Below are 16,598 nucleotides of genomic sequence, written 5' to 3'. Positions count from 1 at the left end.
CACACAAACACACACACACACACAAACACACACACACACAAACACACACACACACAAACACACACACACACAAACACACACAAACACACACACACACACAAACACACACACACACACACAAACACACACACACAAACACACACAAACACACACACACACACAAACACACACACACACACACAAACACACACACACACAAACACACACACACACACACACAAACACACACACACACAAACACACACACACACACAAACACACACACACACAAACACACACACAAACACACACACACACACAAACACACACAAACACACACACACACACACACACACACACACAAACACACACACACACACAAACACACACACACACACAAACACACACACACACACACAAACACACACACACAAACACACACAAACACACACACACACACAAACACACACACACAAACACACACACACACAAACACACACACACACACACACAAACACACACACACACAAACACACACACACACACAAACACACACACACACAAACACACACACAAACACACACACACACAAACACACAAACACACACACACACACAAACACACACAAACACACACACACACAAACACACACACACACACACACACACACACAGCTGTATAAATGAATATATTTAGGAATATGAAGAGTTGATATCTTATTCTCAGATAATTTTTATCATTGTCGACTTTATTATTCAATATTTCATTAATTTTTTCGATGTATCATTAATATTACTCAGCAATTTTTCATCAGATCAGTTGCAATTGATTTTTAAAAAGACTGAATTTTAAACAGTTCATATATGTTTTAACATATGAATAAATAATTTTCGATTTATTGTAATGTACAGCTTGTTTGTTAAAAGCACTCTGGTTATTATTAATTTTTTTTTTTTTTGTTAATTGAAATCTGAATTCCAATGTAAACTTTTGAAAGAAGTGGAAGAACTTCATATTCTGGATGAAACTGATAATCTTTTTTCCATTGCCTGGTTTGCTGCTTCATTTTTGAAGAAATCAGGATTGTTGGAAAATGACAATCTGTATTAATTTTGGGTAATACTCAATAGTTATTTAAATAAGAAAGTCGAGGGGAAAACACTCGAATTTAGAATCCATGAAAGCGGCTGCTTCTTGTGAAAGTACAAAAAAAAGTATATATATATATATATATATTCTGATTATTCAAGAAAACAAACAGTTTACTTGCAGAACAGTGGCGTAGCACAAGGGTCATAACATGATATTTTCGCCACTTACCATCATTAGTTAACATGTGGCAAATGTAAATGTCTCGCATGCATTTTCGCCATTTCATCAAATCTGATTTAAAAAAAAAAACCTGATTTAAAAAAAACTACCTAAAGCGCATTAATGCTTTATCAGCATAGCACCTCCAAGACTGACGTCAGGGACACTTATGTTCTCTTTGCATTCTCCCCCCGATATCTTTGGCGATTAATTTGTTGAGAAAGAAATCGGAATTCCTGTCTTCCCTTCTTTTTTTAAATCAAATTTACTCCATATGAGAGGCGTGGGAAATTTGGAAGCCAAAGAGTTTGTCTAAATCAAAATAATCGTTTGACATTACGTAGCACTGTATTAAAATAAAATCATTTGATGTCAAGCAATTCATATTCTCTGGTTTTTGGATTGATTTGTACAGCATTTGAACTATCTTCGGTAATGAGATAAATATCACTGCTTTTATTTTCTAATATACAAAATAAAAAAGAGGAAAATATTGCAATCGTCAAAACAATTCGATGTTTTGGCATATTTTCCATTTCACACCCCCTTGAATCTGAAAAACGAACTTTTAGATTTATGCCTGCTCAACTTCTGTCCTTCTCTTTATGAACTACTAGCCGCTTTTGGCGATCAGGCGGTTCGCCAATCTTATTGCACGATAAATTTTAATAATTAAATATTTTATGGCACTCCCATTTTAATAGCTTCTTCATTAAAATATTTTAAAACTTCAAATTTTAATGGTCATATAATTCACTCATAATATTATAAAGGCCTTCAGCCATAACGTAGTATGTATCTCTCTAATTTTCTGTTAGCTCCCGTGGAGTTTATGCTTTAAATTAAAGTGGAAATGATTAAACTGCAATTAATATAGTAATATATTTTTTTTACTGAAACGAAGCATTTTTTTTTTTTTTTTTTTTTGAAGATGAGTACTGAAAACAGAGTCGCTGAGAATTTAAATCTTATGGGCACTAAAGAATATTTTTCTTAATTTATATAATATCTCAAGAAGTTTTCAACAAAATTTTCTCAGATTCATTAAGAACAGATCGATTCATTAATAATGTTTTGTTTTAAATGCATCAAACACTAAAAAAGTAAACAGAATCGTTTGAAATAATCTGTCAAAAACATATTAAGCCTTCAAAACCAAGTCCGTATCCGTTGAAAATAGTTGTCAACAATCAGAACACAATGCGCATGCGTGAATTTTCAACGCCAATTATGATAACGCAAATGCGTGAATTTTCTACGCCAGTTGGGGTAACGCTATGCAGATTAGACATTTCTAATTTCCTTTATTCTGTGTTATTTTTATTCAAAAGTACTTCAGAATTTGAAAGATCGATTCATTAACAATGTTTCATTTTAAATGTATCAAACATAAAGAAAATAAACAGAATCGTTTGAAATAAGCGGCAGAAAATTTGTTAAGCCTATCCTCTTTAACATGGAAAAAAAACTGAAGCCGCCTTACTCATTTGGTGGTGGGGAAATGAAAAGATTTTTTGGCAGGAAAGTTAGTTTTTAATTAATAATTAAAATTCTAATTAAAAATTCAAAAAAAGGGACCCTAGGGGCACATTCCCGACCTTCAAGGTATGCATGTGCCAAATTTGGTATCTGTAGGTTGAACGGTCTGGCCTGTAGAGCGCCAACACACACACACATTGAGCTTTATATGAGTGTAGATTGATGGACTTCCTTCTGTTTATGTACAAGGACAGCACTTAAAATGCAAAATTTTGGACCAAATCCGTGGAAGGGTTGACCATCTTCGGCCAGTATTTCCGTATGCATGCAGACGAATAACTCAAAAACACATAAAGATAAATAAATGAAATTTTTTATGTGTTATTGTGACTAATATTTTATTTATGTGCCTAATTTTCTTTTCAATCAATCAGGGCAAAGATGACCAAAATACAAATACTATTTTTGGGTACTCGTGCATTAGCCAAATACCGTGGATTAATCGCCAAAGACTCACGATAGATTCAGTGGAAATGCTGGATCCACGCCAATAATTAGTATTTCGTAACAATTGTTCGCCAATGAAATGCAAGGCGAGAGGGGTAAGGTGAAAAATAACATATTGTTACGGAATTTCCCGGGGTACGTTTGGATAGTGGGAGTTATATGGTGTGAAGAACGCTCAATCACCAGGCGGCAGTAGAAAATAAAACAAAGACGTTTATTTACACGAAGACACACAGGACAGCACAAAGACGACAACTATATATAGCACAGAAGACGATTATCTTCAGCCGAGACGTGCAGCAACAACAGCATACACAGCAGCATATAACAAGACTCTCTTCTGCAGACAGTAGCGTACAGCTGCGTTCAGCACTAGCTTGACTCCGTCGCTGCTCCGCTTATCTCTGGAAGACCAGTTCTTCACCGTCGCTCTCGACTACTCTCTGGTTCACGACTGCTCGGCATCTGCGGCTGCCTCCTTCTATAGGTTTCAGGAGGCGGGGTTAGAAGCCTCTCAACCAATCAGGAACGTTCGAGGCGAACTCGGTTCCTACAGGACGGATCGGGAAAATTCTCGATGTTTCGGGTATAATCTATTTTGGCGCCAAATTCGTCGCCAAGTCGCCAAGTTTGTCGCCAAGCTCTGGGACCTCCTATGGAACCAACTATGCTGGGAAGCAGCATCACAGGTTCGTAACAATATTGTTTACAGAGCATGCAAAAAAAAAAAAAAAAAAAATGGAGAAGGGAGCACTTTCGCTGATTTAACGATTCATTACGTTTCTAGAACAAAAAAATAGATCTAATAGGTGGGGTCTTCCTATTTGATGTTTCCTGTGCTTACTTTTATAATGCAGTTAAGACAATGAATATGTGTGCTTGGACTCTTCTCAATGAGCAGTTAGGCTACTAATTTGTTATGGAGTTACAGTTTTGATTTCAAAAACACCAAATAAATTTCATTTATCTAGCTTATTTGGTTTTCGAATTATCGACTCACATGCAAGCGGAAATCATGCATTTCAACCCATGCGAGACTTTTACTCCAAAATTATAATAAACTATAAAAATTTAATAATGATTTCCCTGTAAATATGATATACTGAAATATATATTGTTATTATTATGTTTTTGAATTATGGGGACAATGGATCAACAGACAGTATTCTCTTTGAAGAATTTGGCGCAAATTCTGACGCAGTTTTAAAGAAACCATATGATAAATTTCACCAATCAAACTCATTGTATTTTTGAGTTATCGAGTTCATATGGATAGATAGAGAGGTGGATTTCCGATATATGATTATATCTAAATTTGAAATAAATTTCCAATTTTGGACTAATAACGACTGTGTAGTTTATTACTTTTTTTTTAATGATCGTGTCCCCAAATAAATGACCGAAAAAACAGATATGATATCAAAAGTATAATCTATGATCCCGTGATGTCTAAACCGTTTAGATTAACTAAAATCTCGCGAGTTCGCAAATTGTACAGACTAAGTCTATGGCAAAGGATACCGACGTGCTCCGATTGGTTTAAGTCTTGGCATCTTTTTGGCAATGTTTTGCACTCATAATAGTGTAGTTTTCGCTTATTTGGATCAAACCTTGTACCTTTCATTAGTTTTATGGAAGATACGAGTGAATATCAACACGATCTAATTTTTATTAATATAAGTGTTTTCTCTAAATATTACTAGTAATACTACTAATACTAATCATTATTATTAATAATAAATATTGCTAATAATACTAGTAATACAATTAACTAATGCTGTTTATGCACAGAAGTATAAAAACGAAATGGAAGTAATTACTCAACATATGATGCAGCAATTAAATAATTCTTATTTTTCTATGATTTTCGTGCCCTTATTAGATAATTTTATGCAGTTATTGAAACTTGTTGCTGTACGTTTGTTACTTTCCCATCAACTACATATTGGGAGATGATTACTTAATGCATAAAACGTATAAATATGTAAGCTTTAACGGAATATGTGATTTCGTAGCTAATTTTTATAGTTATATCAAAATAATATTAAGAAGAAACACACTCAAAAAATATTTTTATTAAATTGTAATTTTTATATTTCCTGAATTTAGGTTTCAGGATTTGATCTTTTCTGCTGTATATATGTTCCAGATTAATATTACATGTGAACCGTAAAAAATAAGGGGGGGGGGGATAAATTCACAAATTTTATTTATAATATATTTCGGTATGGCATCTTTCAGGCAAAACATTGCCAAACAGATGCCAAGGCTTAAACCAATCAGAGCACGTCGGTATCCTTTGCCATAGACTTAGTCTGTACAATTTGCGAACTCGCTAAAATCTCCAAGATGATTTTGATGGTCACAACATTTTTTTCCCTTTGAATGCTACCTACACGAGAAAATAAGGGATTTTAATTATTACATGAGACAGTGCAACTTAATTCGACTTCCAAAAGAAAATACGTGCTTCGGTAAAATCTTCTGACGGTAAATTCTTTGGTAAAATCATTTCAAATGAAGTAATCATGATTGATTCATTTTGACAACTAATTTTTTTTCCGAGTTTCATCCGCAAGAAATACAATAAAAAAAAGAAAGAAAAAGAAAGATGATTGCAAAAATTTCGAAATTTCATTTTCAGTTAAACAAAAGTACTTTCCAACATAGAGAAAACGGAAGCGACACTTCCAAACTGGTTCTCACTGTCACACTCACTGAATACATAAACTTTATCTACCAGACAATCTGAATTTTCTCATTATAAGCGAAAACAGATGCTTTTAATAATCAGTAAAAATAAGTTTGCTTTCCGTCATCTTTCATCTTCCATCAAATGTCACGGTCGACGAAAAATACAAAGAGAAACTGAATGATGCAATCGTCAAGAAGATCGACCTCTGTGTCCCACGTGCTTAACCTGTATAATTTCCCCCACCCTCTGTCTTTAAATAAAAAATTGTTTTTCAGAATTACTGTCTGTTTTCAGATACGAAAATTGTTGGTGCTTTTTGAGCTCCAATTGGTTTTGGTTTCACCTACTCGGTTGATTCACCAATCGAATGTATAGAGTCATTCGATTTATATCAAGAAAGCCAATGCAAACATATTACAGTACACTCCTGATTGTCCGCGGAATTGGGTGGCGCGGCCGCCGCGGATAACAAAAATCGCGAATAATCCGAAAAAAGCTAAAAACGGGTATATCAAAAGAGATAACAGTCATTCCAACTTTCAAAAATCGTTTTATGTAGAATAAAACGTAAAATAAACAGCAGGAAATGTTTAACTAACGCTTAATATTTTAATATATCACTCAAAACTAATCTAAAATGTATTTTGTTAATGAAAACAGAAAAGTGCTTTGTACTTACGAGAGGCGTCAAGGATACACAGAAAAATGAATACATATGTACTATTTTAATACTGTAATGTAATTTGTAACTACAAAAGCATAACTGTAAAACTGCACCTTTTTGAAGAAATCAGTAAAAAAAAAAAAAAAACTTTGTGCGGCAGGCGCGGATAATCGGGAGTCAACTATATTAACATATTATAACATATTGTCGTAATCAGGGTTGCGTGTATTCTGTTGTGACTCCAATTATTGGGACGTTTTAGAAAAATAATTTTATTCACATTTTAACTAAAGAAATTAAACATTTGACTTTTACTACGAGCTTCATTCAAGCAGTGCGCGAGAGCGTTCCGAAGAGAAGGAGAAATAATAGCTTTTTTAAAAGCATACCCGGATCATGAACGGTGCGACAATTACGTCACACATAGCCTCGACAAAGCCTGTAGTTTACAGATATTTGATATGATTTTTGTGATTTATGATAAATACATATATGATTTATGATAAGCATTCACTACAATATTATTAACATATTAAGGCATATTATTAACAAATATTTGGATGCGATCAACCGCATTCCAGCGATTAATCACGAAATAACTCGCCAAGGTTGATACGATAGATTCAGCAAAAATGTTAATATTTCGTTGTTGTTTTTTTAGATGGATAAAGAGTTCAAACACGTGATACAACTCGAATGACGCTATGCATTTCATTTCTGCAAATACTTGTTTCTTAAAAATGGTAAAGTTTCATTTTAGATGGATATCAGTTTGGCAACACAGCACAAAGTATGATAATGCGCATTTCAATGTTAGATGACATATGCAGTTAAGAGAGTCTTGTAATTGTGACATCGCTCAAAATAGCCCCATAACGAAGAAACAAAAATGGTGTACGAAAGCTTTTAAATCTAAAGAAATGAGACCAGTGGAAGCGAGATTTTTAGTATATTTCTCTTTATAATTCCCGGAAATAATACTGCCCAAAACTAATTTTATTTCGTTTTAAAATTTAAAAAAAAATGTTCTTTTTAATTATACCAATTTAGTTTCCGTGCTATGTTTTTCTAAAAATATTCTTGTATAATATTCTACAAATGATCTCTTGCTGCAATAAAACTGAATTTGTAATGTTTGAAGTCAAGGAAGAAAGATTCTGTTTATTGCTTGCTCAGTTTACATGTGGAATCAAAAAGTGAAATCAGATTACTGCAGATGACAATATAGAATTTTAAATTGACTTCATAGGAACTTAAATTTTTGAAGTTGTTGTAATGCCATGGGACTGGCCACAGAAAAGTTTCTGTATATAAAAGGTAGGTATAAAATTATTAAAGTATCATGGTTTTATTTTCTTCACAGTTCAATACTTGAAGTAATTGTTAACATCAAATTTTGTTTAACGATATTTAATTGAAATTAAGCATAAGCAATACACATGGTGAACAAGTTGGTCATCAAAGACGGCTAGTAATCTTATGCAAGCTTTTTACACTTTCAAGGCTATTGCATTCGTATAAAAACCAGTGGTGGTAGCCTCCCAGAACTTTCTTGCATACTCTCTAATAAATTTGTTATGACAGAGAGCTCTTTGTATAGAATTGGCGAACGATACTTACGAAATATTAATCTTTAGTGTAAATTTAACATTCTTATTGAATCTATCATGTGATCCTTGGCGATTTATTCCTGGCATATTTCCCTCAAAACTTGAAAGGTATCTACACCATAGATGCTAAATTTATGTACTTTTTATAAAATCTCAATGCCATTTAGTTTATTCAATTTCTCAGGTATCAATTCCTAAACTGATGAACAGATAGGTTTCCCCTCGATGAATGATATTTAAAATTTGATTGAAAATTTACAGTTTTGATGCTAAAGCGGCATACCAACTTTCATTAGTCCTGCTTTTGCGGGTTTGGTTTATCATGCTCTTAAACAGAGGCATATTTCCAAAAAGGAAATTTTCGATCTTGAAGAGGTCTAAAATAAGGAGATTCATCAAGATTTCAAGGGCGAATAGTTCAAAGATTGTAATACTTTCTCTTTGTAGATTGCTCATACAAAAAATAAAATAAAAATTAACTTCAAATCTCACACGAAACAAGAAACGGAATTTTATTTTAAAGATGTCTTGCCTCACGAAGTTGCACATAGTTTGTTCCTTGTTAATGTTGAAATTGGAAAAGAAAATTTTGAAGATAATCGTTAAGAACAGAATCCGTTGTGTGGTTGGGAAAATTTCATGCATTTTTTTAAAAAAATGTTTAAATTAAAACCAATTTATCCACATTAAAATATCTTCAAAGAAAGAGGAAATAATTTATTATCTAAAACTGCCATTAGAAATTTAACTGCTAAAGGAAGAAAATTAAATGGGGTTTAGAAGCAACCTTGATGCTACAATAAGGATAAACTTGCATTAAAGAAAATTTTGTGGGAACATGACTAAGACGCAACGGCGGAGAGATCGTCAGTTCCGAAATTAGCAATGACGCAAAAAATATTTTTCCAGACATCACAGCTTTTGGAAAAAGCTACTTTACTGTTAAGTAACTTGAATTTAAAAAAAAAAAAATTTCGAAGCCATGTATGAAGCATCCGACTTACATGCATATAATAGTACAGATTGTTTCGAATCTGTAATATTATTTCCTGCGGAGAGAGAGATTTACAGATATTTTAATAGCCGCTGAATAGATGCCAGGTGAATAATCCTTGCCCCAAAATTTGGCGATCATTTGGAGACAAAATGGAGATTGTAGAAAATGCAAGAATTATGGCTATATCTCTATCATATGCCTAAATCCAAAATGAGTTCTAGAAAATTCCATACCCTGTCACGGAAACTATAAAAGCGGATGCGCATATGAATATCAATTCTCTTTTTGCAGCGTTAATCGCAGAAAGAGGTCTTTTGCAAAATTGTACTATTGATGCTGTTTAATAACAATTTCCTGTTTGCATCTGTGTTTATTTCTGTAAGTGTTGCTGTTTTTTTTTATTTATTTATTTGCTATTTTTATTTACTGTCCTATTATGGAAAAACGCTTCAGTATCCGTTATTGAGCTTGTTAGACTTCTCTTCGCGCCCTTCCTCCCCACCCCAGAGGTACCTCAGATTTAGAAATAGAAACTTCCGGAATGGTGGTTACAAAAATGATGTGGGATAGACTATCCCCCCTCCCACATTTAGATTTTCCCAATCATTTCATTTTTCCGTGTGCCTTCGAGGGGGGGGGGTTGGAATAACCGTTTATGATTCTTGCCGTTCACCCACTGCATGATTTCTATAATAATATTGACGTGGGATATCATGCAGTGAGACTTAGAGGAAAGTATTACGCATTCGTGCATTGCTCAGAATAGAACAAGGAAATATCCTGTACTCATCCCACCCGTAGCGAGGAATTTTATTTAAATTGACGTCAGTCTCCCTATTTTAGAAAGATTTGTGATGGGGGGGGGTGACTCATTATATGCTTTGTTGAAAATTCATGTTCATATTCTCCAATCATGATCCTTAAAATCCCAAATTCAAATGCGTTTCAGCCCATTAGTTCTAAGAAATTATAGTCTTCGTATTATATAAAAATCTTGCTTTCTCATTTTCGATCTTAGTTGTCTTTTGTATTGAAAATACAGGCTGTTCATTAATTATTGTCGGGGTTTCCGTACCTCATAACTTTCGAATAAAAGATATTACGCAAAAACCGATTACGTATTCGTAAATTACAACTCAAAGAATTTTATTAATGGTATTAAAGTGTAAAGCTTGCACAATTTGCACTTTGTAGGCATTCAGCTGAAGGCGATTATGTATTCGTAAATTCGCTGAACAAATTTTGACTCGAATTGAGGAGGATGAAAATTACCTTCGGAAATAGTTCTTCAGTGACGAATCCACTTTTCATGTGTCAGAAAAAGTGAATAAACATAACTGTAGAATATGGGGTTCGGAGAACCCGCACGATTATCGAGAATCGGGAAGAGATAGCCCAAAGGTGAATGTTTGGTGCGCTTTATCTCATACTGAAGTTATTGGACCTTTCTTTTTTGCTGAAACAACAATAAACTCCGTGACATGCCTTGACATGCTGGAGATGTATGCGGTTCCTCAGATGCAGCAACATCAACCAGATGTGATATTTCAACAGGATGGTGCAACCCTACATCGGGGAATGATTGCAGGCGTAATTAGATGCAGAGTTGATGCAGGCGTAATTAGATGCAGAGTTGATGCAGGCGTAATTAGATGCAGTTCTATTTAGAAGCGGATCTAATTTGATGCAGATCTGATGAGAGGTGCACACATGATGCTGTATTATTATCGAAACACAAAATTAAGATATATTTTTTATTATTTATAAAATACTGCACAACCCCGATATTCAATATCAAAAATAGATAAACAGAAACACCTTAGATTTCAGACATGATGTCAAACGGCCACATTTGCTTTACCATACAGCAACCGGAGCTAAATTTTGCCGTAATATTTTCGGTCAGAAATAATTTCAATCTAAGATGGACTTGCACCACTTTCAAAATAAACAGATTTTCAATATTTTTAAGAGCTAAAACTTTCATCTCCAAAATATTAGAATCTGATTTTTTTTTTTTTTACTTTAAACTGTTTACGCATAAAAAAGATCATAACAAGTTTTATCTATACTACTATTATCTCCATTTTTTTCAAAAATAGACTTGCCCCACTTTCAAAATAAACGGCTCATATGCTGAATCAGATTTACAAGGGATGCACCATACAAAATGTTGTACAAAAATTTGGTAGAACGAGATGCTGAATTTAAAATTATCGATTTGCCACCACAACGAGGAAAACCAAGTGATTTCAAAAATATAAAATTATCTTTTATGTATGAAAAAAAGGAGATCTGTTACATCTGAAAAATTCAAGGACAAGATGGATTTATAACCATATATACCTCTTGTTCGTCATGGACATTTTAAAATGTTAAATCCTGAATAAAATTCAATTTAGTAATACTTACGTATAAATTGAAAATGCATAATTTCATTGAAATTCTTAATAAAACTGAATTGTTTTTTGTTATGTTATATTTTCTACAAGAATATTCTTTGTTTTTGTTTTTTTTCACTTTTTATCAAATGCATAAATAATTGTAAATTTTTGAATAGTATTTTGTTTTTATTATTAAAAAAACAGACTGATGTAACAGAAATATTTCCCAATTAAATGAACGTTTAAAATAATTCATTAATTTTGAAAGTGAGGCAAGTCCATTTAGTTATAATAAAACTCTTATTTTTTTAGTCAGCACTGTAAACACCATTGGATTATAAACTTATATTATCTGGTACCACAAAATACAAAAAATATATCTATTAATACTTACCAATATTTTTATATTTATTGAAATGCAAATCTTTAAATATCTCGCAATAACAAAAAATGGACTTGCCCCATTTTCAAAATAAAAGGCTCAAATAGTTTATCTATATCAAATTTTGTACCGAACTGATCGGTAGGAAAATATCTAAAATGCACAAACGATTTTCTTTCAACCACGAAACTAAAGACAAAACACATCATATTATTTACGCACATGCAAAATTGAAAATTGAATACTTCTATTGGTGTATAATTTAGACAAAAACTATTAAGTATATTATATTTCAATTATTTTTTTTGGCCCAGTATGGTTTAACTCAAAACCTATTTTTGTTTTACGAAAATATTCCGGTTCTTTTATTGATAAAAAGTTTCCGATGATGCTATCTGATGGCAGCAAAATTTTGCATTTAATATATGATACGTAGTTCCGTAGGTTTTTTTCGCGGGAAAATCTCCGAGGGAATTTTTGACATTTTACTTTTCATAACCCTGAAAACCTGTTGATGTTTACAGTATCTTCACGTCTTTTGAAAGTAGCAACAATTTTCCACACAACTGTCATCGCCAAGGTTGAAAAGTTGGCGATGGAATTCCCATTTCTCGATGATAAATTTGTATGAAGTGTAGCCATAAAATGTCATGAGATATTTGATTATAAAAATATCTATACAGCCATGTATTACCAAATTTGCTCTATATACTATCCCCATTATGGGATTAGAAATTACCGAAACGTTTAAAATAATTGGCCAAAGTAAACAATCAATCCTTCGGTGACAGTTATTGTTCAAATTCGTCCATTTGTATTTCATATAAAAATGTAATTACCCTTTATACGACTTTAGTGTTTTTTCTACTCCTTGTCGACCCTAAGCTCCCAGAAATATCGCAAAATAAAATTGGCAAAGTTCAACAATTGGACCGATTTCGCTAGTTAACTTCATCCTCGTACAAACGTTGCTAACAATTCTCAATGCTCTATGCTATAACTTAATTATAACTCAATGTTAAAATATAGAAAAGTATTTTTATTTGTTATTGTAATAATTACTTTATCAAAGAAAGTTGATATGATTAAATTAACGCTATAAAAATGGTCAGTAAACAACTGGTAGTCAAGGGGCTATTTTAAAAATGTTACTATTTTCATCACTAACTCCAATATGGCGCTTCAGATGTATTTGACTGAAGAATTTAGACGAAAAAATTGCAGAAATTACAATTTTCAAAAGAAGTTTTGTTTTGGCATTATTGATACATATATATACACTTTTTACACAGATAGTGAAAGTATTATAAACATTTGCAATCGGAGTAACGATAATTCAAAAAGCGCAAACTAATATCATTGTTTGTTTTTTTTTTGTTTTTTTTTGTAATTTGAAATCCCAAATATGCGTTCTAAACCAAAGAGTTATCGTGTTGTTGTTTCTAATGTCACTTGTCGTAGACAAGCCCACTGACTTCAGAAGTCATTGATTTTAAGCCAAGAGTGCGTCTCTTACTTTTCAGTAGCGCCATCTAAAGCTAAGAGTACGACTTAGCTACACACATGTCACAACCCTTTTTAGGGGCGGACTTCATTCATTCATTTCATTCACTCTTCCACATATCGTAATTTAGACCTGAATCAGAGAACGATCACCCCTGATCCAGCACCCCTGGTGGTATTACTCTCGATATGAAGGACGTCGTGACCACGACAGATTTATATGTTCGCCAGCCACCACATATACGGAGAGTCTTCGGCCGGCGGGGTTCATGAGACGCGAATCAAACGCCCTACCAGCCAGGCTATCCCGGCCCCAAGAATTATCGTTTACTAAATGTGTGCGTGGATCTTTAACGCCTCAGCTTTATAAAACATCTAATTCCAAAGGAAAAAGAATTTTCATCAATCTTGAACCACTATCACCACATTATCAAGACCGTATTACCCTTTGGATTAAACTGTGTTGTATTTCAGGAACACCTCTAATCTCAAAGCTGTCACTGATCTTAATATAGATTTACCTTAAGTCTGAACATAAAACCACCAATACCAGAAAACATGTTAAAACGAAAAATAATATTTATTAAGTCTTGTAGCCAGTGATAATGATTTCGAATAGTAAAAAGCATTAAAAACTATTTTAAATTATCGCTTCAGCGACAATATTAGTTGAATTATTTATATATTTTATTGATAGAATGTAACATTTTAGAAAATACTGATCAAAGCAAAATTATCGATGAGTTGATTACAAATTAAAGCTTTAAAATTTTTAGATAAACATATTTCTTTCAAAATTATTAAATGAATTGTTATATTAGTTTACATTTTATTTATATTTATAATAAAAATTGAATGTGTGTTTGTTAGCGCAGTATAAATCAACCCGTTTGACCTACAGTTACCACATGTAGCACATATATAGTTTGGAGGAAGAGAATGTGCACCTCCAGTTGATTTTTTTGATTAATTAAAATTTTCACCAATTAAAAATTGATATGTATTTTGGCGTTTTTCCGCATTAACTTCTGAAAAACTTATTGCACAAAGATAAATTTTATAACAAATTTATTTTAATTTTTGAAAGTTCAAAAAATTGTTGTTTTTTTTTTAATTATAGAAATTTACTAATCAGGGAATTTTTTTCATGAATTTTGGCAATTTTTAAAAAAATATTTTTTTTTCTTATTTACAACGATAAATTATAATGTTGCCCTGAAATTCAAACAATTTTCCTTGTTTCATCAAATATTTAACCATTCGATTTTCTTCTATTATTGAAAATTAAAAAAAAAGATTCTATTTAATATCTGCTTAGTTTATAAAACAACTAATTACAATATCGTAAAATTTAAAAGGTAGATTTATTGGATATTTGCGTTTTTAATTATGCTATGATGTTCTGAGACTAATTTTCATTAGAAAGCCTCCTGTACAAAACAAATAAAAAGTTAACCAATTAAAATAATTTGGCATTACTGTCAGTAGATTTGGCGGAATCATGAACATGAATTTATATCTGAACGATATGTATAAAATTAAATATAACCAATATTGTCATCGAGGCAGGAGGTCGCAAGAGGCAACTCGTATTGCCTAAATTTGTGTACAATACACTCCCGAGTATCCGGTCTAATGTGGTGGAAGGGCAGGCCGTATAACAAAAAAAAAAGCTGGATAGGCCGGAGTTCTATATTGTTACGAATCTGTGATGCGGCTTCCCAGCATAGCTGGTTCCATAGGAGGTCCCAGAGCTTGGCGAAAAACTTGGCGATCATTTGGCGAGTTTGCGACGCATTTGGCGACTTTGGCGCCAAAATAGATTATACCCGAAACATCGAGAATTTTCCCGATCCGTCCAGTAGGAACCGAGTTACGCCTCGAACGTTCCTGATTGGTTGAGAGGCTTCTAACCCCGCCTCCTGAAACCTATAGAAGGAGGAAGCCGCAGATGCCGGGCAGTCGTGAAAAAGAGAGTAGTTGAGAGCGACGGTGAAGAACTGGTCTTCCAGGGATAAGCGGAGCAATCGTAATTTAGACCTGAATCGGAGAACGATCACCCCTGATCCAGCACCCCCGGTGGCATTACTCTCGATATGAAGGACGTCGTGACCACGACAGATTTATATGTGCGCCAGCCACCACATATACGGAGAGTCTTCGGCCGGCGGGGCTTGAACTCGCAACTCATGGGACGCGAATCAAACGCCCTACCAGCCAGGCTATCCCGACCCCAAGAGCTTTCATTTACTAAATGTGTGCATGGATCTTTAACACCTCAGCTTTATAAAGCATCTAATTCCAAAGGAAAAAGAATTTTCACCAATCTTGAACCACTATCACCACATTATCAAGACCGTATTATCCTTTGGATTAAACTGTGTTGTATTTCAGGAACACCTCTAATCTCAAAGCTATCACTGATCTTAATATAGATTTACCTTAAGTCAGAACATGAAACCACCAATACCAGAAAACATGTTAAAACGAAAAATAATATTTATTAAGTCTTGTAGCCAGTGATAATGATTTCGAACAGTAAAAAGCATTAAAAACTATTTTAAATTATTGCTAGGCCAATGTAAGTTGAATGATTTATGTCTTTTATTGATAGAATGTAACATTTTAGAAAATACTGATGAAAGCAAAATTATCGATGAGTTGATTGCAAATTAACGCTTTAAAAATTTTAGATAAACATTTTTCTTTCAAAAAAAATTATAAAATGAATTGTTATATTAGTTTACATTTTATTTATAATTATAAAAGAGGTGAATGTGTGTTTGTTAGCGCAATATAAATCAACCCGCTTAACTTACAGTTACCACATGTAGCACATATATAGTTTGGAGGAAGAGAATGTGCACCTCCAGTCGATTTTTTTGATTAATTAAAATTTTCACCAATTAAAAATTGATATGTATTTTGGCGTTTTTCCGCATTAACTTCTGAAAAACTTATTGCACAAAGATAAATTTTATAACAAATTTATTTTATTTTTTGAAAGTTCAAAAAATTGTTTTTTTTTTAATTATAGAAATTTACAAATCAGGGAATTTTTTTCATGAATTTTGGCAATTTTTAAAA

This window comes from Argiope bruennichi, chromosome 10, assembly GCF_947563725.1.
Source record: "Argiope bruennichi chromosome 10, qqArgBrue1.1, whole genome shotgun sequence".
In the NCBI taxonomy this organism is placed as follows: Eukaryota; Metazoa; Arthropoda; class Arachnida; order Araneae; family Araneidae; genus Argiope; species Argiope bruennichi.
This window is presented reverse-complemented; position numbering follows the sequence as displayed.